The sequence below is a fragment of the Diabrotica virgifera genome, chromosome 9 (genome assembly GCF_917563875.1).
Source record: "Diabrotica virgifera virgifera chromosome 9, PGI_DIABVI_V3a".
Lineage (NCBI taxonomy): Eukaryota > Metazoa > Arthropoda > Insecta > Coleoptera > Chrysomelidae > Diabrotica > Diabrotica virgifera.
In genome coordinates, this window is record NC_065451.1 from 194,572,142 (window position 1) to 194,599,483 (window position 27,342).

General features: G+C 32.7%; 1 protein-coding gene and 1 long non-coding RNA gene across 3 annotated transcripts in view; both read right to left on the bottom strand.

The window, feature by feature from the left end:
* The window catches only part of LOC114335224 (FK506-binding protein 2), a 339,535-nt gene that overhangs the window by 209,676 nt on the left and 102,517 nt on the right, over nt 1-27,342 (bottom strand). The window lies entirely within an intron of this gene.
* LOC126892185 (uncharacterized) overlaps nt 1-27,342 on the bottom strand; it is a 247,665-nt gene that overhangs the window by 118,132 nt on the left and 102,191 nt on the right. The window contains exon 3 of the long non-coding RNA XR_007700717.1: nt 2,291-2,318. This is a non-coding gene — a long non-coding RNA (uncharacterized LOC126892185). The remainder of the gene's footprint in view (nt 1-2,290; nt 2,319-27,342) is intronic.

The window sequence follows — 27,342 nt, forward strand, 5'->3', positions numbered from 1 at the left end:
TTCGGAAACGAAATGCGTGCGTGAAAGTGGCTCTTTTAGCACGGCCTTAGAAAAAAATTTCTTCGGGATCTTGTAGGGGCGCTTTAAACTTTGATTTAGTCACTTACTGACTTTCATAGCAATAATTTTTAACCAAGTTATTAAGCCTTGAAAATGGCCATTTTCGTATTTTTCAAATTTTGAATTATATGATTTTGAAAAAAAAAAAACCATCAAAACATATCAATAATAATAGTCTTATAACTTTGAAAATGCTCTGCTGAAAAATTCAACAAAAGTGAATTTCCTCCCTTTTTCCCTGTACCCTTCAATTGATAAAAATAGTTTTAAATATTTTTTAAAAGTCGTCTGTTTTTGAAATAATGAATTTATTCTATTATACAGAGTGACCCAAAAGTCTGGAAACGGTCAATTATCTCGAAAATTGCTAGACATAATTGTACAAAATTTGAGGTCCACCTACTTTGGGATACGGAGATTCCATATTTGATATTTGCAATGTTGCCAGATTTGCCGTTTTTCTTATATTATTAGTAACTTTGGTTTTTCAAATTCATCACCCTGTATGTTCAGTCATTATTGGAATCTCCTATTCAATACGAGTTCAACCATATGTAACACTTATGATTTTATGTAGTCTGGAAGGTCTTAAATACATAAAACAGAAGTCTGGCAACGCCTAATTGTCTCAATAAATTTTTTAGTACTAACTATTTTCAACTACATTAAAACGTAACAATTGATAGATTACAAAATTTTTTAACATAATGGTTACTTTATCAAGTGTTCAAAATGTGCTCCATTTGTAAGTTGACAATACCCTAATCGATGGTAGAACGCGTCTACCACATTTCTCCATGATTGTCTAGAAATTATTCGAGATTCATCGATAATTCGTTGCCTTAGCTCGGCAAGACTTGCTGGTTTAGTTTTGTAAACTGAATTTTTCAAGTATCCCCGATAAAAATAATCTTTAGGATTGAAATCAGGTGAATGTGGAGGCCATTCAATTCTACCTCGTCTACCAATCCATCGTCCGGGAAATATCTCATCTAAATAACGCCGAACATTTACACCAAAATGAGCTGGAGCTCCATCTTGCTGAAACCATATCTGATTAAAATTGGCCCCAAACAAGTCTCTTAGTGTAGGTACAATTTCATTTCTAAGTAACATTTCGTAACTATCTGACGTTAAATTTCCTTCGATAAAGAATGGCCCAATTAAATGAGTACCTACTATACCTGACCATACATTTAATTTTTGTGCTCTTTGAGTATGGCTTTCACGCATCCAGTGTGGATTTACGTCGTTCCAGTACCTTAAATTGTGTCGATTTACACTTCCACACAGTGTAAAGGTTGCTTCATCGGAAAAACATATTCTGTTAACGAAATTTTCATCATTTTCAATTTTATCCATCATTACCTCAGTAAACTGTAATTTACGATCGAAGTCATCATCACTTAATTCTTGCAATAAGTTAATTTTGTATGGTTTAAATTTATTCTTACGTAATATGTACACGTAAGACTGAAGAACGACCTACATCATGTACTTGTGCAACCTGCGATCTACATCATGTAAACTTTGCATTATGTCTAAAGTTTTGTTGTTATTCATAACTCTTTTCGGTATACCTGATGGGTATCTATCTTTTACTTCTCCAGATTCCTCAAATCGCTTTACAGTTTTTTGTACCGTCGCCTTATGAATAGGAGAACGGTTGGAAAAGTATCATTGAAGAAGTTGGCTACTTCACAATAAGATCTTTTTCTGTCACCATACCCTCTCATCATTAGAATAGTAATTCGTTCTTTTTCGTTAAGAGCCATTTTAGAGAAGCAATTTATCTTGCAGAACTTTTCAAAACATAACTACTGTCAGTTTTAGTCAATAATGAAAATGGTGAACAAATGTCAAAATCATAACATTCTACATTTAAATATTTAAATTTATTAAAATCTACATATTTTGCACTGTTTTATGTATTTAAGACCTTCCAGACTACATAAAATCATAAGTGTTACATATGGTTGAACTCGTATTGAATAGGAGATTCCAATAATGACTGAATATAAAGGGTGATGAATTTGAAAAACCAAAGTTACTAAACATTGCAAATATCAAATATGGAATCTCCGTATCCGAAAATAGGTGTACCTCAAATTTTGTACAATCATGACTAGCAATTTACGAGATAATTGGCCGTTTCCAGACTTTTGGGCCACTCTGTATATGTTTGCTTACACTGTATACTAATCATGAATGTCAAAAAGGTAGTACTTACACTAATAACTTGGTATTTCGTGCCTTACCTGAAAAAATAAAGAAATATTTTAACATTTAATCTTATAAAATCCTAATGCGACAAGTCACGCGGTGTGTCCGGTACGGTACACTACGTACAAAAATTATTATTGCTGAAATTGTGATTTTTGTAGGTTCCGCTTGGTCTTCCAAATCTATGAATGAAATAATCCTACCTAATTACACTACATCTCTTAAAATTACCCATTCACATGGCCCTAATGATAGTTTGACATACAGAGTGAGCTTTATGTATGGAAACACTACTCGAAAACGGCTTATACGATATTTATAGGTTTTGGCAGGTAGGGGTTTCCTAATGCGGCCGATGTTATAGTGCTAATTGCATTGTTGTCAGATCTTCCGTTTTTCTGGAAATCTAACAAACTTTTCGGAGTTACTGCTACATGTAATAAAAATTTTTTTAAACAAATTATAAAAAATCAATTTTTTCTGCTCAAGTAGATATGATTCTACGTTCTTTGGATCATTGGGAACAAAAAAGATCTTTTGTAATTTTTCTCTAAAGTTAATCGTTTTAGAGTAATAAACAATTTAAAACTGAAAAAAATCGAATAATAACGATTTTCAAGGTTCAAAAACACAAGTAAAAACTATAATTTTTGAAATTACAAAGTACCTAAATTCTAGCTCAACTATTCTTCTAATAGCTTGCTAGAGTATTTTTTGGCTCGTTTTATTCTAAAACATTGCTTTTTAATTGTTAATGAAGTGCATATGAGAGGACGGGCGATCAAGCTGCATTAACAACTAAAAAACAATGTTTTAAAGTGAAACAAGCTAAAATTACTTATCGGTATCTGATAAAACAAGGCTTGAACTTGAATTTGGGTACTTCGCAGTTTCAAAAATAATATTTTTGATTTGTGTTTTTGAACGTTGAAAATCGTCATTATTCGATTTTTTTCAGTTTTAAATTGTTTATAACTCGGAAATGATTAATTTTGGAGAAAGATTACAAAAGATGTTGTTTGTTCACAATGATCCAAAAAACCTAAAATAATGTTTACCAGGGCCGAAAAAAATGATTTTTATAATTTGTTTAAAATTTTTTTTAAAATAAATAAGTCCGAAATTATGGCATTTAGTTATAGGGAATATAACATGAAAAATAATCAGTATTTCTTAAGGACTTCAAAACGCAAAAAATATACAGGGTGTTCCATCTGAAATGAGAAAGTTCATTAGATTTCCAGAAAAACGGAAACTCTGACAACAATGCAATTAGCACTATAATATCGGCCGCATAAGAAAACTCGTACCCACCAAAACCTATAAAAATCGTGCAAGCCATTTCCGAGATAATTGAGTGTTTCCATACATAAAACTCACTCTGTAATTTTCTTCCCCTGCAGGTCGGCAAATTCAAACTGCCAAAGCGTCACTCGGGATACAAATCGGTAAATTAGAGCTTGTGTGTAATGATAAGAAAATTACACAGAAAACAACTATTTATATAAATTAATTCTCGCCAATGCCAATTATTGGTCGAATCCATCAATCAAGAATCTATTATTGCACGTAATACCCCAATGTTTTATGGCACAGAACAAAAACCATTTATGTCAGTCTATCAAGCACGAAAGAGGGAACAGGTGGCCCGAAACTGGAAACGGAAAACAGTCAGAGAAAATTCCTAAGGATTTCTCGTGTGGCGTTCCACAAATCCTCATGCAACGAGTTGTAGAGTAGACCTGACAGATTGAAATATTTCTTCGCAAATATAAATGTTTATTACACGAAAACATTATATTCCAAGTGTAAGAAAGAATAAACTTCCAGTGGGTGAGCAGGCACCGAATTTTATTTTTATTTGCAGGGGAGGGCGAGCCCACGGGCGATTGCATCGTATGTATACAGGATAACGAGTGAAATTGTTTTCTGGTGTTGCAAAATAATTGGAATATTTAACCGGTCTCATCACTCTGTGGAAACTTGATGTCTCAATATACTAATCACGCTAGGAGCTAAAGTATAAAAAGTGTAAATCAAAAATGAATAACCATTTTCAGTTTCGTTGCAAAACGAAAATACAGCCGCATCATATTCTAGTCCAATCAGAGAGTGCAGCAAGCACCTCTACCGGTTTCGAAACTTGTTAGTCTCTCATCAGGAGGCACATATGCTGCTTTTTCTGATCCAACCAAAACAAACCCCAGCGTGCAGTCACAGATTGCAACGAACGAAATGGCATAGATGCCCTAGCGGCAACTGCCGCTTTTTTATATTTATGCCGATTTATAATACTTAGAAGCCTCGGAGGTGTGACCAGAGAAGGTTCCCATTGTTTTCAGTCTGGTGGGATATAGAGTAGCATTATGCTGTTTTATATGTCATTAGACTGAAAACTTAGTTTTTTTTGCTAGCAGTTGCCGCTAGGGCATCTATGCCATTTCGTTCGTTGCAATCCGTGACTGCACGCCGGGGTTTGTTTTGGTTGGATCAGAGAGAGCAGCATATGTGCCTCCTGATGAGAGACTAACAAGTTTCGAAACCGGTAGAGGTGCTTGCTGCACTCTCTGATTGGACTAGAATATGATGCGGCTGTATTTTTGTTTTGCAACGAAATTGAAAATAGTTATTCATTTTTGATTTACATGATCTGGACCTCGGAGGTAAACTACACTATGTCGACATGGCGTTTTTCAGAACAAGATTTTTTAATCCACTAGTTTTATTAGTTGGATTATAGAAATTGATTATATATTATCATTAAAATATAGACATATTGTCTGTCAAACAACTATGACATTTATCAGATTTTTATTACTATTCTAAGTGCTCTAAACTTTGTTGCAAACACACGCTAAACACAGTTGCTCGAAATGACATAGTGTAGTAGTTTACCTCCGAGGTCCAGGTTTACTCTGATTGGAGTACGAAGGAAAGCATTCTCGTTGGAATTTTACCGCGCTGAGCAGATGGGACGTGAATTATATATTGTAAAATTCCCTCATCTTCCTTAGTCTCAGCATCCGTTATGGCTTGCAAATTGTAGAAGCCTCGGAGGTGTAACCAGAGCAGGTTCCCATTGTTTTCAGTCTGGTGGGATATAGAGTAGCATTATGCTGTTTTCTATGCCATTAGACTGAAAACTTTTTTTTTATAAAAAGTGTATTTAATAATTGTTCACACGAACAGAATTTAACAAAACTCAAAACCCTAAACAATGCTATATGCTTGCTCTATTGAAAGTCATCTTTAGTCAGTTTAACATTGCAAATAATTGTAATCACTCAACTGACATTCTGCAACGTTAGTTAGGTTTGTAAAGGTCACACTTAATAATTATTGCCAATACGCCGAAAATAAAAATCTCTAACAAATCAACATAATATTATCCGACTCATTATCAGTTTTAAAAAGTTTCTCTAGTCAACTAGACGAAAATTCTGTAGGCTAAGGCTCCACGGGCGACAAATTTACGCCAGCAGTAGCCGTAAAACGAACTTAAAGTTCCGCGGAACGGAATAGGAATAGCCGAACTCAACCGACTACAGGACTTGTGCGTCCTATGTAAATCCCTACATCAAAGAATTAAAAATACTATTATCTAATCTAACTACTATGCAGTGTAAAGGATGGTTTTCACGCTACGTCTTACGCTTGTTTCACATTATAAGAATTTAAACGTGCGAGGGTTAGAACGTACGACGACATTCCAATGGTGGCTCATGTAATCATATGGAGCCTTTCTCACTAGACGGTGGTTGGAACGTTCGGTGAATTCGCCGTGTTTATGGCGTCTCTCGCTTACAACAACAGACGGCAGCCGTGCAGTCTTTACGCACCCAGTAGCATAGGGGACTTAATGCATCCTTTCATATGATACTGTCGTTTAGTCGCACGAAGGTAGCTTCTTTGGTTGTTTGGTACATTATTTTCATTTACACTTTCTGGCTGTTTAAAGTAGGTGCATATATTTTATATTATGATGTCTCAGATTGATAGTGAAATAGTAATAACATTAATTGAAGCGAGACCTGTTCATTGGGACAAAACAATAGTAATATATAAAGATAGAAACTTGACGAGAAATGCTTGGAATGGTGTATGCCGTGCACTTAATAGTGCACGAATTAATTTGAATTAATTAATTTGACGAATTAGGCGATAAAGAAAAAAACACATTTTATAAATACAGAAAAATTAATTATATATGTTATTGATAACAACAGTAATTAAAACTGCTAAGTATATTATAATAAACTTTATTTTACATAGTTGCAATTAACGTTGAGTATAGAGGGTGCGAATATGTGTGAATATAAAAATATAAGTATAAATCATATCTTTTTTGTGTTAATAGGATGGACCCAATGAATTCTCTCCTCTTATTTCTCTTTCTTCGACGATAAAGTAAACACAACGCTATAATTTGATTTCGCTCCATATAAAATATACTTTTTATTCAACGAAATTATATTTAGTTTTATAGGGTAAACAACTCGTTTAAAACTGGAGGAGAGCAGCGCGCGGCGGTCACGTCTTTTGTGAAATTATCTAAAAACAACATTTAAAACGAGGGGAACAACATTTAAAAATGAATGGATGACAGAGGGTCTATTAAATTCTGTACATGAAAAACATAGATTGTAATGTTGTTCTGAAGCTGTTTCCTTGTGGAATTCTTATAACAAACTAGTCTAAATGGGAAATAAGCCACAATTTAACAAAAAAAAAATAATTTTATTAACGTTTCGACGCCCAAATCGGATGTCGACATGTTAATAAAATCATTTTTTTACTTCAATTGTGGCCTATTTTCCATTTAGAATAGTTTATTACATATATTGTATGAGCTAATTAGATGAGCTAATCCAAGATCCCACAAATAACTTAGTAGAACAACGATTATAAAAACAAATTAAGGCTTTTAATTAAAAACATAAGAAATAATAACTGACAAAATAAAATTGCAAATGAATTAAATACACATTACATTAGGACAAAAGTATGGACAAAAAATACCCATTTGTAATGATACATAACCGACATCGTATCATGTACCTACCTCACCCACAAAGTGTAAATAAAAACAATATAGCAAACAACACAGCAAAATATTTTCGTGCGACTGAATTCTTATTGTGTGAAAAGGACGAAAAGGACAAGTGCGACAAAACTACGGCACGACAAATCCCTCGCACGTTCAAAAATCGTATAATGGGAAACAAGCGTTATTGTACGTTTCGTGTGATACGACAAATCCTATACAATAAAATGTGGCTGTAAACAGCCAAACGTACCTTTTGGCGAATCGAAAAATGTATAGGATTTGTCCTGTCACACAAAACGTACCGGGTGTCCCAATAAGAATGGCTCTCGGCTATATCTCAGGAACCGTTTATAGTAGAGCTTTGAAATAAAAATTTTTATAACAAAAGTTGCCTCAGGAAAAGCCTGGAAATTATTTTCATAATTGTGGGACCACCGCTAGAGGGCGTAATTGAATATCAAAAATTAAAAAATCTAAATTTTACAAAATTTTCCTAATGAAGGGGCACTGGAAATCCGATCGTCGTATTCTTCATAAAATTCTACGCATACTTGATTTGACAAGTCTAGGTCTACCTTTGGAAATAAGAGGTGGGGGTGAGTACCTTGTTATGAAAAACTGGCTGTGAGTCCGGTTCTGCTTAATCGAATTTTGCAAACTTGGTCTTGTTGAAGATAGATCTTTTTCATCAATGTAAAAGTTATGATTTCGAACCAACTTACTGAGTAATATGCCAGCTAGAAGGCGTTATTTAATTTTTTTTCAGAAATCTAGTGCTCCTTGGAAAATATTAAATACAGACATGCATTTTTAATACCATATTACAAAATTAGACAAAATTAGCAACAGAATAGCGAAAACCGCATGTTAATACCTTTTTTCTATCTCGAGATATCTTACAAAACGTGTAAATTTAAAAACATAACTGTTACTGTCACCGGTAAACGAAATAATTCATTAAAAGTAGTGTGCTATGGAAACAACAAAGAAACATTTTCCAGCTCTCAACGTATATTAGGTCTTTTCAACGCTTCTCATTTGTTTCGAGCCTCGTTCATATCTCGTATATTAATATTATACACGGATTATACGGCATATGACAGAGGCTCGAAACAAATGAGAAGCGTTGAAAAGCCCTATTACAAAGAAATAAAAACAACTATTTAGTGATGACATAAACGTTCAAATTTTTGCTTATCATTTTCGTTGCAAACATTTACTCTTTCAAGAGTAGATTGAACAGCAGTCTCAATTTCTGCTCTCGATATGCTTTGAATGGCGTTTAGTATTCTCTGGATAATGTATTCTAGAGTAGTGTATGATGGGCAACAATTTGAATATTTAGGTCGTCACTAAGTAGTTCTTTTTGTTCTGTGTTATATTTAATTTTAATAGTATTGCTTCTCTTTATATTGTTGTTTTAATTAATTATATTTTTATACGTTGACATCTGGAAAATGTTATATTGTTTTTTCCACAGCACACTACTTTTCATTAACTTAGTTTACCGGTGATAGTAACAGTTATGTATAAAATTTACACGTTTCTGGAGATATCTTGAGATAGAAAAAAGGTATCGACATGCGGTTTTCGCTATTATATTGCTAATTTAATCTAATTTTATAAAGTATGATTAAAAATGCATACTTGTATTTAATATTTTCCAAAGAAAACTAGATTTCTGAAAAAAAATTAAATAACGCCTCCCAGCTGGCTTATTACTTATTAGGATGGTTCAAAATTATCACGCTTACATTGAAGAAAAAGATCTGTCTTCAACAAGACCCAGTTTTAAAAATTTGATTTAGCAGAACCGGACTTACAGCCATTTTTTCATAACAAGGTTCCCACTCACCCCCACCTCTTATTTGCAAAGGTAGAGTTAAACTTGTTAAATCAAATATGCGCAGAATTTGATGAGGAATACAATAATCGGATTTCCAGTGCCCCTTTATTAGGAAAATTTTGTCAAATTTAGATTTTTTTATTTTTGATATTCAATTACGCCCTCTAGCGGTGGACCCACAATTATGAAAATAATTTCCAGGCTTTTCCTGAGGCAACTTTTGTTATAAAATTTTTTATTTCAAAGCTCTACTATAAACGGTTCCTGAGATATGGCCGAGAGCCATTCTTATTGGGACACCCGGTACAATAAGACGTAGCGAGAAAACAGCAAGACGTACGTCTTGTCGAATCGAACACATTAAATCCGCTTATTTACAAAACCTACGTTTTGTCGTACGTTTTGAATGACCCACAAAACGTACAAGAAAACGTAGCGTGAAAACGGACATTCAAAAATAATGCAGTAATTATTAATATAAAGTACGTACATGGTAGAAATGAACGAAACTGATTTTAGGAATGAATAGAATTGTTTGTAAGAATAACGGTATTTATTGTGGGTGTGGGAATGAACGGAATTAATTGTAGAAATGAACGGAAATAATTGTAGAAATAAACGAAATTAATTGGATGAAATAGAAAGGAGAAATAACATAGTTATTGATACAACGAATAGTCTTTATAGGATCAACTAATTTGAATTGTCGGTCAATTAACGACGTTGTTAATTCAATGAACAGTGTTTATTGATTCAATGAACAGTTTTCGTAATATCAATAAAGTGATATTATGGTATTAATACAAGGGTATTCATCAATTCAATAAACGTAATACATTGGATCAACTAATGAAAATAATGAATTGATGAACATCGATTTGTTGTTCCAATAAAATCAAGAACTGGACAAATTTTAAGTACATATTGCTTTTGTTGTCAGAATTAACATTTTTATTAATATTACGTACCTTTTTCGTTGAGTGTACGAGAGGTCTATGTTCAACTTTGGACGCAAAAGGCTGGATGATGATGATGATGAGGAATTTTACTTCAATACTTACAAAAATTATGGGGATCAGTAAATTATAGTCGATATCTTAGCAGATCATTTTGAGAAGCTGCGTTTATCAATTTAATAATAGACAAGGCGGAAACGGCGGGTTCGTTGGGAAAAATATTCCTATGAGATATGTTTGCATAATCACATTCGTGAGACATCCCAGAATAAGGTTCAAGAAGTCGCCCACGAGAAAAGTGGGCCAATTTTTTTTTAACAATTTTTTTTTAATCAAATTGCAAAAATCAATATTTTGGCCCGGTCTAATTTTTTTTAGGTTTTTTGGACCATTCTGGACAAAAAAGGTCTCTTATAATTTTTCTCTAAAGTTGATCTTTTTCGAGTTATAAGCAAGTTAAAATTTGAAAAAGGCGAAAATGGCCATTTTTAAGGCTTAATAACTCGGTCAAAAATTATTATTTTGAAAGTCAGATAGTGACTAAATCAAAGTTTAAAGTCGCCGTTACATGATCCTGAACATGAATGTGTCATTAATTTACTACTAAGCTGTTATTTTTAATGAATAACAATGAGTGGTTGTATCGTATTGACGCTGCTGTAAATGTGAGTGCAAGTAAGATGCACAATTGGACTGCTGGAATAGCTTCTCTCTCGCACTCAGCATTTACAGCCCCGCACACGTGCATGGCGCTTATTATTATTACTTAAAAAATAACAGCTTACTAATAAAATAATGACAAAAATTTCTTCACGATCTTGTAGGGGGGCTTCAAACTTTGATTTAGTCATATATTGACTTTCGTAATAATAACTTTTAACCGAGTTATTAAGCCTTGAAAATCGCCATTTTTCGTTTTTTTCAATTTTAAATTGCTTAAAGTCGAAAACGATCAACTTTAGAGAAAAATTATAAGAGACCTTTTTTGTCCAGAATGGTCCAAAAAATTATAGAAAAAATTGTTCGGGCCAAAAATATTGATTCTTGCAATTTGATTAAAAAAAAATTGTTAACAAAAATTTGGCCCACTTTTCACTTGGGCGACTTCTTGAACCTTATTCTGGGATGTCTCACGAACGTGATTATGCAAAAAAATCTCATGGGAATATTTTTCCCTTCGAACCCGCCGTTTTCGCCTTGTCTATAAACGATTCAGGGATTTAGGGATACACAAATACAAAAAAAAATGTTTTTTAGTTATTAAAAAAAATTAAATACGATTGAACAGAAAACAATTCATAAACGCATTACTTGTCATACAGATTACTTTATTTTCCGTATTTGCATGAAATACAATACTTGAATTTTATTTATTTAGGTAAATAGAGATTTGAGTATTTTCAGGATAGCTATTAATTGGAAATATTTTGCTGAAATTTTATTTTTCATTTTCTGCTTTTTATGAAATATTTTTCAGTTAGTTGAAAAACCCAGCTTGGATGAAAATCGATTTTTTTTTAATACATACATGTTTACAATTATAAATAGTGCAGTCACTGAAGGTTTTCACCTCTGATTTCGTTAAATCCCAATAGATTTTCATGAAAATTGGTGAGCAGTTAGAGAATACCTCAAGGACCAGAGGTGACATGATGCCAACTTGCGCTTTTACCCCGGGGGTGGATGCCACCCCTTTTCGGGGGTGAAAATTATTTTAATAAAAATAATAATACAAATCGATAGAGGCACAAATTCTAAGCAAAATTTGTTATATAAAGTTATTAACACAAATCAACACTTTTTTAGTTACTAAAGATCAAAGATTGTATTTTTTCGTAAAAAAATGCATGTTTTAAAGCTGTTTTTCACGTATAACTCAGAAACTATGAGCTTTTACAAAAAGAAGCTCGAGCAAAGAAAAATATGCTCTTTTGGAAGATGCTAAATCGATTTCCTTCAAAACAGATCTTATTCCATAGCAAGCTGAGGCTAATTTCTTACCTATCAAATCGATATGAAAGGACCATTTAAGGTTGCTGTCCAAGAAAATACCAAGAAATTTTACAGAATCAACGGTAGTGATCTAAATATTATTAAGAATAAAGAGTTGAAGAGCTCCTTTATATAATAATGATACTGCCTTATCCACTGTAAAAAAGAGAGCGAGTCCGACCAGGTAGTGATTGTAAGTAGATCAGAAGATATAGCTGCATGAAGAGTAGCTAGAGTATGTAGAATAGTTGAATTGCTCCGAGTAATCCGGTTATCATCAACAAAAAGAAAAATTTGTCCATCGATTCTTAAATTAGTGATGTCATTATTTTATAAAAACAAGAAAAAGTAGAGGTTCCAATACTGAACCTTGTACTAAACCTCATACAATGATTTTTTCATCGATTCTTAAATTAGTGACGTCATTTATAAAGACAAAAAAAGTAGAGGTTCCAATACTGAACCTTGTACTGAACTACATATACAACATTTTTTTCAGACGTAGAGTCAGTATCATTTTTGTTCTAACCAGTAGTTTCCTATTATCAAAGCAAGATTGGAACCAATTCAAAGAAATATATCGAATTCCGTAGAAATTTAAAAATCCAGATATCTAAAAAATGAATATTCGATAATATTGGCCACTAGATATAGTCACTAGATATAGTAGGTATTACATTTTTATATCTACACGTCTCCAAAAAATTAACGCACCACCTTAAAAATGGCTCATTTTTTATGTCTTCAATTTCCTAAACCGGTTGTCCGACTTAAGGGGAAAGGCGCAAAATGTCGCCTGTCAAATGTGTTTTAAATGTATTCATATTTTTCAAATCCTGAGAAAACTAATAAATTAATATTTTTGAAAAATTTAAATACAGTATAAAATATTACATTATTACTGAGGGCATAAAGTCCCTGAAAACTTCTATAATATTTTTATTTTCATAAGTTTAGAGAAGTGAAAAAAAGAGAAAATTTATTGTGATTTTTAATTGCAAATATTTCATTCAAAAGAAACTTTTTATTTATTCTAAGGGACTTTCGGCCCTCGGTAATAACATAATCTTTCATGCTGCGTTTAAATTTTTCAAGAATACTTATTAGTTTTCTCAGGATTCGAAAAAAATGAATACGTTTACAACACATTGAAAATTTTGATAATGGTCCTCGGTAATAACGTAATCTTTCATGCTGCGTTTAAATTTTTCAAGAATACTTATTAGTTTTCTCAGGATTCGAAAAAAATAAATACATTTACAACACATTGAAAATTTTGATAGGCGTTATTTTGCGCCTTTCCTCTTAAGTGATTTTTTTAATATGTTATAGCCTTATTCTTTAACAATATCGCTGTAATAATATTGTTGCTAGAAATGTAAACTGTATACCGGGTGTACCAATCAAACTGTGATTTTTTTCTCAAAGTTCGCGTGACCTGTGGAATATGCTAACATTTATAAATTACTGAAATTAAAACCCCACTATAGCCTCATGTTTTCTTAACATTCTGTTTTTTGATTCATTCGCTTATGTTGGATAATAAAAAAGTTAGATACTTTAACAACTAGCCTTGTTTAGCATCAATACAGGTTGTTATTAAATAAATATGGCAAACTTTAAGGGGTTTTTCTGCAGGAAAAAGTAATGACAATTTGCTTTATAAACGTATGTCTGCAAATGCTTCGTTTCGGAGATAGGGGGTGTTGAAATTTTTCTTACAAACTGGCGATTTATTTATTGCTCTAAAACCGGTTAAGACATGCAAATGAAATTTGGTGGGTTTTTAGAGGTAGTTATTGCTCATTTTTTTGATATACAATTAGGAATTTAATATTCACCATTGGGCGCATACGGGTAATATGACCCTTATGTGCGTCAATGGTGAACATAAAATTATTAATTATGCCCAATAACTACCTCTTAAAACCCACCTTTCATTTGCATATCTCCGGTTTTAGAGAAATAAATAAATCGTGAGTTTGTAAGAACAATTTCAACACCCCATATCTCGGAAACGAAACATTTGCAGACATACGTTTATAAAGCAAACTGTCATTATCTTTTCATGCAGAATTGCCCCTTAATCTTTACGATACTTAATTAAAAACACCCTGTATTGATGAAACACAGGGCTAGTTGTTAAAGTACCAACTTTTTTATTATCCAACATAAGCGAATAAATAAAAAAACAGAATGTTACTAAAACTTAAGGCTGTAGTTGGGTTTTAATTTCAGTATTATATATTCCACAGGGTGACGTGAACTTTAAGAAAAAATCTCAGTTTGATTGGTACACGCGGTATATAATGACAATTTACCTGTCTAGCATCAATATTACTACAGCGATATTGTTAAAGAATAAGGCTATAAAATATTATAAAAAAAAATCACTTAAAGCGGACAACAGGTTTAGGAAATTCGAGTTATCAAAAATGAGCCATTTTTAAGGTGGTGCGTTAATTTCTTGGAGTAATGTATCTACATCATAATCTAATGTACATACAGTTATTTTTATCTCACTTTTGTTGTGGTATTTATCGTCGTCAAGTCCGTCCCTTAGTTTAGTAGGGAACCTCCAACTGAATTTTATTTATCATTTGATATATTCCGCGCGCGGTTTTTACAATGGGCCATGAATATGACAACGCGGTTGCTTGCGCATGCATTCGATATAATCTTAGGTTATAAATTATCCACAAAGTATCTCCGGGTTACATTTCTTTGCATAATAATGAGCTAGGTGAAAATTTATTAGGTCCATGTATGTTGTTTGCATTAATTCTTTCCCAATCGACGAGTGGATGATATTGGAAATTGGATTTATCTATTATAATTTCGGATATTTGCAAATCTTTAAGAGAAATAAGAGGAACCGTGCGTAGCATAAAAACAATAAAAGTGCAGGCAGCAATGGTATTACTGCAGCATTAATCAAGCATGGGCGAGAAGTCACACAACTGAAGACTACCACAACCAACGAGAGTAAAGAATATTGCTTAAAAATGTGACGGAGTTTGAGTATCTAGGAGTAACTCTAACAAGTAAACTGGAAGAAATCCAAGAAATCGAGAAGCGCATTTCGGAAGGAAGGAATACTTTCGGTTACCTACACAAACTACTAAAAGCAAATAAAATCTCAAAGAGGCAAAATTGAGGCTATACCGAATAGTGATCCAGCCCACAGTTCTTTATGGAAGCGAAAAATGAGTTATGAACAAAAATCAAGAAAATATGCTGAACATCTGAGAGCGGAGTATTCTAAAGAATATATTTGGGGGAATAAAAGACGATAAAGAAATTTGGAGGAGACGAACAAATGCAGAGATCAGAAAGCTGTACCGGGAACCAGAAATTAGCCAGATCTTCAGAACAAAAAACCTTAGTTGGTTGCTTCATCTTGCGAGAAATGCTGACGGAAGTGCCTACCTAAGAATTCGCCGCTGAGAGGGGAAGGACAGAAGAAAAGAGGACGACCATGGAAAAAAGTGGTTAAAGCATTTAAGAGCGACTTGGAAACAATCGGGATAACAAATTGGAGAACTGTAGCCATGGACAAGAGAAAATGGAGGAAAACAGTGAAGAAACTCCAAGCAATGGGCCTTTAAGGTCTGTTCATATAGTATAAATTCAAGTTCTGCCTATGTTACAAAAATTTCTAAATACTTTTAGCCTAATAAAATAAAAAAAGTCAAAATGTAAATTCGCACAGGTTAAAACAAATTTTATATCAAAGTTTAGGTGGGTACAAAAGATATTTTCAAGAAAGTATCCAAATCATACAAGGGGATCATTGTTTAAATAATTAAAAAGGGGTCATTTTTGCAAAAAAAAAATACTTTTTAACTGCTGAGGTAATTCACTTATTAATAAAGGTCTATGGGATTTTTTTCTGCAAAGTTGAAGGTAAATCTTTCACATAAGACTTACTAAATTAAATTTGACCCCCTATTTATTTAAATAATTGTATATAAAACTTTAAAAACAAATTTGCAAAAAAATATTTCTAGCGTTTTAAATAAGCACTATAAAATATCTTATTTTACATAGTAAGTTGCGCTATGTTACCAGTATTAAGCAAAAAAAATTGGTAGAAAATTATTTAATATTTTTTGAGATATTAAATTTGTTTACTAAATGTTACAATATTTTCAAATGCAAAAACGCGGTTGTTGCCAAAGAAATATTCACCTGCTTAACATCTCATTATTTCTATTTTTATGTATATTTTCGATAAATGTATTGATAAATTCAAATTTCTATTAAACTCCCCCTAAAATGCCATTTGAAAATTATTCAAATTTGTGTATAATTTGTTTTTTTAATACCGTCGCGGGGATTAAGTATTTTGAAATGCCGTTTCGATAATTGGGTTCCTGGGAATTTTTTACTAATTAACAAAATTTTATTAAGAATGTCGAATCTCTGAGTTGTAGATTCTAGACCTAAAAATATTAAGATTTAACTAAAATCTCTTAAATAAAATGTGGCTACTTACTGAGTTACAGGGTGTTTTATTTAAAAATTTAAAAATTAATGTTACCAAGTACTTTAAAACTATTTGACGTATCCTTATCATACTTGGCAGAAAGTGTGGCTATTATACACCCTACTAAATTGTGATTAATAAACGTTTCTAGCTAGTATCAGAGGCGTACGACAGGGGATATTGAATGACTGAACCTTCCCAAATTCTACGCCACTGAGTGAATTACTATTTTAGCGAAATTTTTCGAATCTTCAACACTTTGTATGTAAATAACTTTAGTGGTATCGATAAAGTCATAAGTTTGAGATATATTGGAAGTTTAAAATGAAAGAATGAATGAATCAAAATAACTATGCCGTTTCATTTTTAACGTCCAATATCTCGAAAACTAATTACTTAATCGTTACCAGTAAAGAGTATATTATTTATATAGAAAGTATTAAAGAATCGAAAAATTTCGCTGAAATAGTAATTCCCTCAGTGGTGTAGAATTTGGGAAGGGTCAACCATTAACTATCCCCTGTTGTACGCCTCTGGTAGTAGCTAGAAACTTTTATTTATCACAATTTAGTAGACTGTATAGTACCCACACTTTTTCCCAAGTATGATAAGGATACGTCAAATAGTTTGAAAATACTTGGTAAAAATAATTTTTAAATTTTTAAATAAAACACTCTGTAACTCAGTAAGTAGCCACATTTTATATAAGTGAATTTAAACCAATCTTAATATTTTTAGGTCTAGAATCTACAACTTAGAGATTCGACATTCTTAATGAAACTTAACCCTAAAAGGGCCCGAAAAAAAAAGAAGAGGAAAAAAGACAAAAAAATTTGTTAATTAGTGAAAAATTACCAGGAACCCAATTATTGAAACGGCATTTCAAAATAGTTAATCCCCGCGACGTTATTAAAAAAACAAATTATAAACAAATTTGAATAATTTTCAAATGCCATTTTAGGGGGAAGTTTAATTGAAATTTGAATTTATCAATAAATTTGTCGAAAATATACATACAAATAAAAATAATAAGATTTAATACAGGTGAATATTTCTTTGGCAACAACCGCGTTTTTGCAATTGAAAATAGAGTAACATTTAATAAACAAATTCAATATCTCAAAAAATATTACATATTTTTGGACCAATTTTTTTCTATTAATACCGATAACATAGCGCAACTTCTTTTGTAAAATGAGATATTTTATAGTGCTTATTTAAAACGCTAAAAATAATTTTTTGCAAATTTGTTTTTAAAGTTTTATGTATAATTATTTAAATAAATTGGGGGTCAAATTTAATTTAGTAAGTCTGTGTGAAAGATTTGCCCTTCAACTTTGCAGAAAACAATTCTATATACCTTCATTAGTAATTTAATGACCTCAGCAGTTAAAAAAGAAATTTTTTTGCAAAAATGACCCCTTTTTAATTATTTAAACAATGATCCCCTTATATGATTTGGATACTTTCTTCAAAATATCTTTTGTACCCACCTAAACTTTGATATAAAATTTGTTTCAACCTGTACGAATTTACATTTTGATTTACATGTAGTGTAATTTTCTTTTACTAGACTATTTCTAGTAATTGATGGATTCGACCGTTACTTGATGGAAGTTCATTTTATATAACAATAAAACACTGAAAACGTTTGTTTTCTATACTTCCAAAAATTTTATTACAACTATGTGACTACAGCGGTTTCGGCAGAGTGCCTTTCTCAAGTGATTTAGATTTCTATGGGTTTGCCTTTTTAAAGTCTTTAACTGAAGAGGTTGAGGAGTGGGGAGCTGTTTGTCTCGAGTTGGTCATTCAGAATTATATCTGTATTTTTCAATTTATTAATTTCCATATATTCTAATAAAGATAGCTTAAGGCCTTTATTTTAAATATGCAGAATTTGAAACTGTTCATTAAAAGAATGATTATGACCTAGAAGGTGAAGTGCATATGTAAAAGTGTCTGTTTTTCTATTGTTGAAAGCACGTTTGTGTTCTGCTATCCGTTTGTCAAAGGTTCTGCCAGTTTGACGGATGTAAGTTTTCGAACAGTCACCACAAGTTAGTTTGTAAACACCACTCTGTAATTGTTTTCTCTTTCGGCTCTTATTGTTCTTAATATATTTGCTAAGTTGTTGTTAGTTCTGAAAGCTGGTGTTATTCCTTTTTTTTGTGTATCTGGCTATTTTTGTTGTTATCTTGAGAGTATATGTGATAGAGCAGAAGGTACTGGGTTCTTTCTGTGGTGGTGGATAGACTGATTTCAGGGCTTTCTTATGGAGTTTTTGGTTTAAAATTTTGTTAATTGTTTGTTTGTTATAGCCATTATTTATTGCTATTTGTTTAGTGATGTTCAGTTCTATCTCAAAGTTATTTTTTGACATGGGAATTTCTCTCAATCTATGTATCATGCTATGGTAGGTTGCTAGGCAGAACCTTTGACAAACGGATAGCAGAACACAAACGGGCTTTCAACAATAGAAAAGCAGACACTTCTACAGACGCACTTCACCTTCTAGATCATAATCATTCTTTTAATGAACAGTTTCAAATTCCGCATATTCAAAATAAAGGCCTTAAGCTATCTTTATTAGAATCTATGGAAATTAATAAATTGAAAAATACAGATATAATTCTAACTGAACAACTCGAGACAAACAGCTCCCCACTCCTCAACATCTTCAGTTAAAGACTTTAAAAAGGCAAACCCATAGTCTTTCTAATATCCCCACAATTATCGAGAGGATCAACTCTCTGAACAGGAACTTCACATCTAAAATAATCAACGGTCCTCTCTGCGACACACAACAATCTCTTAAATGTTCCTGTTCATCTTCAGGCCACGTATTCTGCTACCGACAGCCCAAACGGAAAAAGATTCACCCACGGTCCGCTCTAATGTAGTCATGCATTGACGAACTCCCAGCAGAATATGACGAAATCCTCGAGGCTACCCCGTTAGCCCACCTCTAACAAATCCTCTTCCCTACCCCGAAGAGGGAGAAGTTGGTTTTTTGCGGTTTCCCAACTTCATTGCACAATTATAAATACTTGTTCGTCCCAAGAAGATAGCCGCAACTATTTTCTACATTCGAACGCACACTGTCCACGCTGCGCCCAAAATCCACCTCCTGACCGCCGACGAGGGACGCAGGCTTGCGTGTCGTTGTACAATGGTTTCTAGGGAGCTTGGTCGAGGGCAAAGCACGGACCACGGACAGTACACACATATGTCAATGGAACCAACACCAACTCCATCAAATTTTCTTCTCTGTTGTCTGAAAGTCTTCTGAATCACCACCGTCCGGCACAACCCAGGAACACCAGGACCACCACACTTGCCCCCTAGACTAGGGCGCATCTGTAAAAATATTAGTACATTTGGACGTTGAGAGGTGACTCAAATTTTTTTGCAGAAATTGCTTGAAAATAAGTCAAATAATAATATTTGAGTTATCCTTCCTCTGAAAAAGGTCCGGAACATTGTTTAAATAATCAAAATGTCAAAAAATGAAGGAAAAATTCGATTTTTTTCTTCGTTTTTTGATTATAACTTTAAAAATATTCATTTCCGAGAAAAGTTGTACTGACATAAAAGTTGCGTATATAAATTTCCTACAATATAGAATTGGTTAAAAATTTAAAAAATAGTCACCCTTGTTACAAAATAGCAATGATTGCGAAAAAACCATACAAAAACAAGTATTCGCATTTTACGTTTTTAAACCATTTATGCTACACTGAGGACCTTCATATTTCACCCAGAAAAACTTTATGATATAGTAAAATAATACGGTAAATTTCATTAAGATCGGTTCAATAGATTTTGCAAAATAAATTTCGCAATCTAGCTTTTGCAAAAAAAATTCATTTTTTCAAAATGTTAGAGGACTGAAAATAAAGCAGATAGCAAGTTGAATTTTTTTTTTGCTTATAGAAATGTACTGTACCTTTCATTTGCAATTTTGCAGAATTAAATTTTTTTTAAATAAACATTAATTATTGGTGCTACGCGCAGGACAGCGGATAGTTTGCTCTGATTGGTCATTCCAATGACCTTTAGTAATGATTGATACATTTTAATTTTTATTACATTTCAATGTAAATAAATAAATTTGTTTATTGCAAAATAAAAACACAGACTTTATCCTTTGAAATAACACTTTTATTAGCAAAAACTTTCTTTGTTCATATATTTTAACTTAGAGAATAAAAGTTTATTATTTTTAAATATATGCAATTGTTTAAACAATATTTCACAAACAATAATAAAATTAGTTTGATTTTTGTGGAATTAAAATATTAAAATATGTACTACAAAATATAGAATAAGAAAATAATATATTAGATAAAGATTGGAAGAAATTTTGGTGGAAATCAACTTGTATGAATCGAACACCGCTGTCCTAATTAATGTTTATTTAAAAAATTTCCTGACGCCGTGGTAATTAATCGATTTTAATATTGCAAATTGGAAATGAAAGGCACAGTATACTTTTATAAGCAAAAAAAAATTCAACTTGCTAACTGCTTTATTTTCGGTCCTGTAACATTTTGAAAAAATGAATTTTTTTTGCGAAAGCTGGATTGCGAAATTTATTTTGCAAAATCTATTGAACCGATCTTAATGAAATTTACAGTATTGTTTTACTGTATCATAAAGTTTTTCTGGGTGAAATATGAAGGTCCTAAGTGTAGCATAAATGGTTGAAAAACGTAAAATGCCAATACTTGATTTTGTATGTTTTTTTCGCAATTATTGCTATTTTGCAACTAGGGTGACTATTTTTTTAATTTTTAACCAATTCTATATTGTAGGAAATTTAATTACGCAACTTTTATGTTAGTACAACTTTTCTACGAAATGAATACTTTTAAAGTTATAATCAAAAAACGAAGAATAAAATCGAATTTTTACTTCATTTTTTGCCATTTTGATTATTTAAACAATGTTCCGGACCTTTTGGAGAGGGAGGATAACTCAAATATTATTATTTGATTTATTTTCAAGCAATTTCTGCAAAAAAATTTGAGTCACCTCTCAACGTCCATCTCAAAACAGATGCGCCCTGGACTACCAGAGTTTTCTCGGACTGTTTGCTTTTGAGGCCATTGATGTCACATGTCATATTCACCACAAACCCTGAAGAGGACAAAATTCTAAACAGGGACTTCTCAATGAAAGCATTTCAATAAAGCGTATCAAATCTTTCACCAAAATCCACATTGAAGAAGAAGAAACCCACAGTAATCTAAATCACTTGAGAAAGGCACTCTGCCGAAACAGCTGTAGTCACATAGTTGTAATAAATTTTGTGGAAGTATAGAAAACAAACGTTTTCAGTGTTTTATTATTATACTTTCTAGTAACGTTAAGTAGGTGGTAAAAGTAGAAACTTAAGTCCAAGCACAACCGAAATAGCATAAGGCAAACAAATCTTTTATTGATTTGTTAGTAAATAAATTCCTATCGAATAAAACCATTAATTAAAATTATAATGGTATTAGGATCAGTACAAACATTTATTATTCAGCATGCTCTTTTGAAATGTATTCAAACGAGCAAATGACCCGAATTTGCGGAAGAATTTCCCAAACTTTTCAAGCTCACCTGCTTTATTTGTGTTGCTCATTAACGAACAAACATCTTAAAAGATTATTTATCATCCCCTCGCTTCTACGTCCACTGCGACGAACAAAAATATTAATTAATGAAATGGTTCCCTTGTAATTCGTAAACAGAAACAAACATGGTAGCAACTTTTGTCTTTATGCTTGAAAACTTTAATTAAGGTGGAATAAAGTAACCCAAACGTAACTTTAGTGGAGTTTCGTTACAACTTTCTTGAGATCCTCGGTTCACGGAGCTAATAGTGGAAGAAGAAGAAACAGCAGGAACACCAACTCGTATTAGCAAATTATTTTATTTTCAACAAGAGGTTGAATCTAATTGGCATAATGCCATAATGTTTATCAAACTTTTTGATTTAAATTTATAACATGGAATTTAATTAACAGTGTAGCGAGGAAATTGTACACTGCGCAATAGAAGTTTCGCAAAGTTCCGGTAGTTTACTCGCTATTTTCGTCTTTATATTTTAAACATGTCACAGACTCTTCTCAATGAGGTAAAAGGATAAAATTCATTGTCTCTTTCAAGTTTGCAGGTTGTAACAATTCAAAAATCTATTATCTTTTTTATTTTATTTAATTTAGGAAGTAATAACTTTTTTCTACAACCGTGTTAAAAATGCAATTTTTAGCACTCCATACGAGTGTTAAAAATGCTACTTTAAGGCACTAGTGCTTTAAAATTTTTATGGCACTGCAGTTCGTATTGACCGTATAGACAATTTTGAAGTAATGTCAAAAAAATATAAAAATGGAATGTCAGTCGTTCAAGTAAAAGTTTTTGTAGATATTGTCTTCTAATTACGTTTGTAGAAAAAATATTGTATGATATACGTGTTAAAAAGTACATTTTTAAGGCACTCATGTGAATTCCAGAACTCGCTTCGCTCATTAGCGTGCCTTAAACGTGTACTTTTAACACTTATATCATAAATAACTATTATGCTACCCTATTATCATAAAAATTAGTATAGGTTCCTATGGTAGAGGAGCCCAAGCGGGGATTTTTGCAGTTACTCGAGCGCGTCAGATAAGCATATGGGAGAAACCTGGTACCCTGCAGATGTACCTCTACCATATATGGGCTCTTAACACAGGGGAGTTCGTTGAGGGGGGCCCGAAAAAAAAATCTATACTTAAATAAACTCGAAATTGTCAGATTAAGATAAGGTAAGTTAAGTACATGCAAAAGAGTGTATATTTCAAAAATCTGACGATTTGAGCCGGGCGTAAGGATACGGGTGAGTCCCAAAATTTCACAAGAAAAAAGCGAATATTTCGCGAAATAAATGACAAATCGAAAAATTAAAAAATATGTGCCCAATATTTTTTAAAAATCTATCGAATGATACCAAACAGGACTTCCCACGGAGAGGGGTGGGGGTAAATTTAATATTTTAAATAGGAATCCCGCGATATTTCGCGAAATGAATATCAGATCCAAAAAGTGTAAAATACACTTATTCAATATTTTTAAAAAATCTATCGAATGGCACCAAACACGACCCCCCATGGATGTGGGTTGGGGGTTACTTTAAAATCTTAAATAGGAGCCCTCATTTTTTATTGCAGATTTGGATTCCTTACGTAAAAATAAGTAACTTTTATTCGAAACCTTTTTTCGAATTATGGATAGATGGCGTTATAATCGGAAAAAACGATTGTTGGAAATGGAAAATTAAATTAAAAAATGGCAAGCGTCCACTAAAATGGAAAACTTTACTTAACTTTTTTTGGTTTTAGGACCTACTCTTCACAACCCAGTAGGTCTCCAAAGCGCTCGAGTGACTGCACATTTAGCATACTTTGCTCCCCTACCACTATAAGCACACATGTTTTGAGTCTTATCTTAAAACTTTGAACGAAAACACATACCATGAGTGTTTGTTTAATCATTTTAATTGCTCTGAAAAAATCCATTGTACACAATACTCAAAATAATAAAAAAAAAGAGATGGATGACTTCAGAAATCCTAGAGCTAATGAAGGGAAGAAGGAAACATAAAGGCAGGAGTAAGGCAAAATACAAGAAAATCCAGATATTAATAGGAAAGAAAATAAAAGAGGCCAAATCCACCTGGCTGGCAAATCTATGTAGTGAAATAGAAGAATATTCTAAAAAGTATGATAGCTTTAACATGCAAAAGAAAATAAAGGAAATCACAAATACACATCGAAAAAAGAAAGATGGCCTCCTTAAAGACATAAATGGAAAAATTATTATAGAAGTCAACGAGAAATTAAAAAAGTGGAAGACATACATAACAGATCTGTTTGAGGATAATTGACAAGAACAGGAAGAAATCGACAGCGAAACGGGACCAGAGATCATAAAGGAGGAAATCGAACAAGCAATTACTGAAATGTCTAGACGATGAAACTCTACCGGTACTACTGGATCTGTTTAATGAAGTATATAAAACCGGAAAAATCCCTCAGGAATGGTTGGTGTCCACCTTTGTAACAATACCAAAAACAATATATGCCAAAAATTGATCGGACTATAGGACAATATCACTAATAAGCCATATCCTCGAAATATTTCTAAAGTTGATTCATGGAAGATTATACAGAAAGCTAGAATATGATATGGATGATACCCAATTTGGGTTCCGCAAAGAACTTGGAACAAGAGAGGCATTGTTTGCGTTTAATGTCCTCTCTCAAAGATGCTCAGATGAACCTGGATATTTATTCCTGTTTCATCGACTTCGAAAAAGCGTTCGACAGGGTCCGAAATGAAAAACTAATAGAATTATAAAAAAACAGAGATATAGACAGATGAGATTTACGAATTATCATCAATCTGTATTGGAATCAAAAGGCCAATATGAAGATAGAAGAACAAGAATCCAAGAATAGAGATATAAAGAGAGGAGTAAGACAGGGTTGTGTTCTTTCGACGCTACTGTTTAACCTGTACAGTGAAGCCATATTCCAGGAAGCGATAGCGGAGCTAAGTGATGGAACCTTTATAAACAGAAGAATAGTAAATAACATAAGATTCGCTGATGACACCGTTATAATGGCAGACACCCTGGAATCGCTAAAAGGATTGCTAAATAGAATTAACGATTATTGCATTCGATAAGGACTAAAAATAAACAAGAAAAAAACTAAATTTATGATTGTCTCAAAAACAGAACATGGAAATGAAAGTTTAATAGACATACAAATATCTGGGAACCTGGGTTGATGACAAAAACGACCAAAGCAAAGAAATTAAAGTCCGAATTGAAACTGCCAGGCAAGCTTTATAAAAATGAAGACACTGCTTACAATCAAAGACCTTCAGCTGCCTCTCAGATTGAGGGCTCTAAGATGCTACATATTTTCTATATTGCTATACGGAATGGAAGCTTGGACATTGAAGAGACAACACATAAGAAGAATAGACGCGTTCGAAATGTGGTGTTACAGAACCCACTGAATTGAAAATTCAGTGGGTTCAAAGGATTACCAAGGTTGAAGTGCTACGACGTTTAATAAATAAGGAGTTAGAAATTATGAAAAGTATAAAAACTAGAAAAGTGAAATATTTGGGTCACAATACCAGTGGAGAAAAATATGAGTTGCTGAGAATTGTTATGCATGGAAGGATCCGAGGAAGAAGAAGCATAGGAAGAAGACGCATCTCCTGGCGGAGGAACCTTAGAGAATGGTTTAACTGTAGTTCATTACAACTATTTAGAGCAGCAGCCAACCAAGTGACCATAGCCATTATGATATCCAACCTGCGATAGGAGAGGGAACTTTAAGAAGAAGACTAATTTATAAGAAACGAGACAGAACCAAGTGGGAGAACGACTTTAGAGAGCAGGAATCCATAATAAGTAAAATAAACAGAAAATAATTGTAACCGTTTGGACACGTACAAAGAATGGGGGACGAAAGATGGCCAAAGAGAACATAAGAAACTAAAATAGTACAGAAACGCAAGAGAGCACGGCCAAGAAAAAGTTATATAAATGTAATTATAAAAGATGTTAAAGCCAAACGGATGAACTAAACGGAAATGAAAATGATACATATCGAGAAATAAAAAAGAGGAAAAATAGAATAGGCAACCTCACACTATAGTAATATAGAGAGTAGGAACACAATAAAAAATCTGACTGAATTTAATGTAAAATGTAATTATAATTACGATATTTCCCGATGACTCTACGGCAGGGGTGGGCAAAAGCCGGCCCGCGGGCCGCATCCGGCCCTTCTGCTCATTTTTTCCGGCCCGTTGAAAAATCCCGCAAGTAATTTTTTTCATAGGAACAAAATTTCGCGAAATTTTGCTCCTACGAAATGCTTTTTAAATGCATTCATTTTTTCAAATCCTGAGAAAACTAGTAAGTATTATTGTAAAATTTTAAAGCAGAATGAAAGATTACCGAGGGCCGAAAGTCCCTGAAAACTTCTTTGAAAAAAACTTTTTGTTTATTCTAAGGAACTTTCGGAACTCGCTAATAATGTAATCTTTCATTCTGAGTTTCAATTTTTCAAAAAACAGGATTCGAAAAAAATGAATGCATTTAAAAAGCATTGGTCAGAGATTTTGCGCCTACGCTCTTAATCCTCTTTTATGCGATTTTGGAAATCAGTAGAGATAGTATTAATGTTCGTAGCATTCATATAAATAATAAATCTCTATCTTCTGCTTTTCTTAAAAGCGTCTGTATTTAACCCATTCCAGGCGCGATTATTTTTCGGCTAGTGTATTGTCCTCTATCAGGACCCCCTTTCCTTCGATTTTACCCTTCATAATCAGCTGCAACAACTCGTACTTATCAATTCTAAGTATGTGTCCCAAATATGCTTGTCTTTCTCCCTTTAATGATGGTTAAAAGTTCCCTGTTTCTTCCCATTCTGTAGGTACAACACTATTTCGTTTGTAATATGATCGGTCCATGGTATTTTCAAAATTCTCCTAAAAAGCCACATGACAAAAACTTTCTCAGCTTTCTCATTAAGTCAGCATTGATAATCCAATAAAGGAGAATAGAGTGGACGTAACATTTTACCATCCGATATCGGATTTCATTTTTTATCTGGATTCTTGCTATGACTTAATATGGACCACATTTCTTTAAAAATTTCGTAAAGCA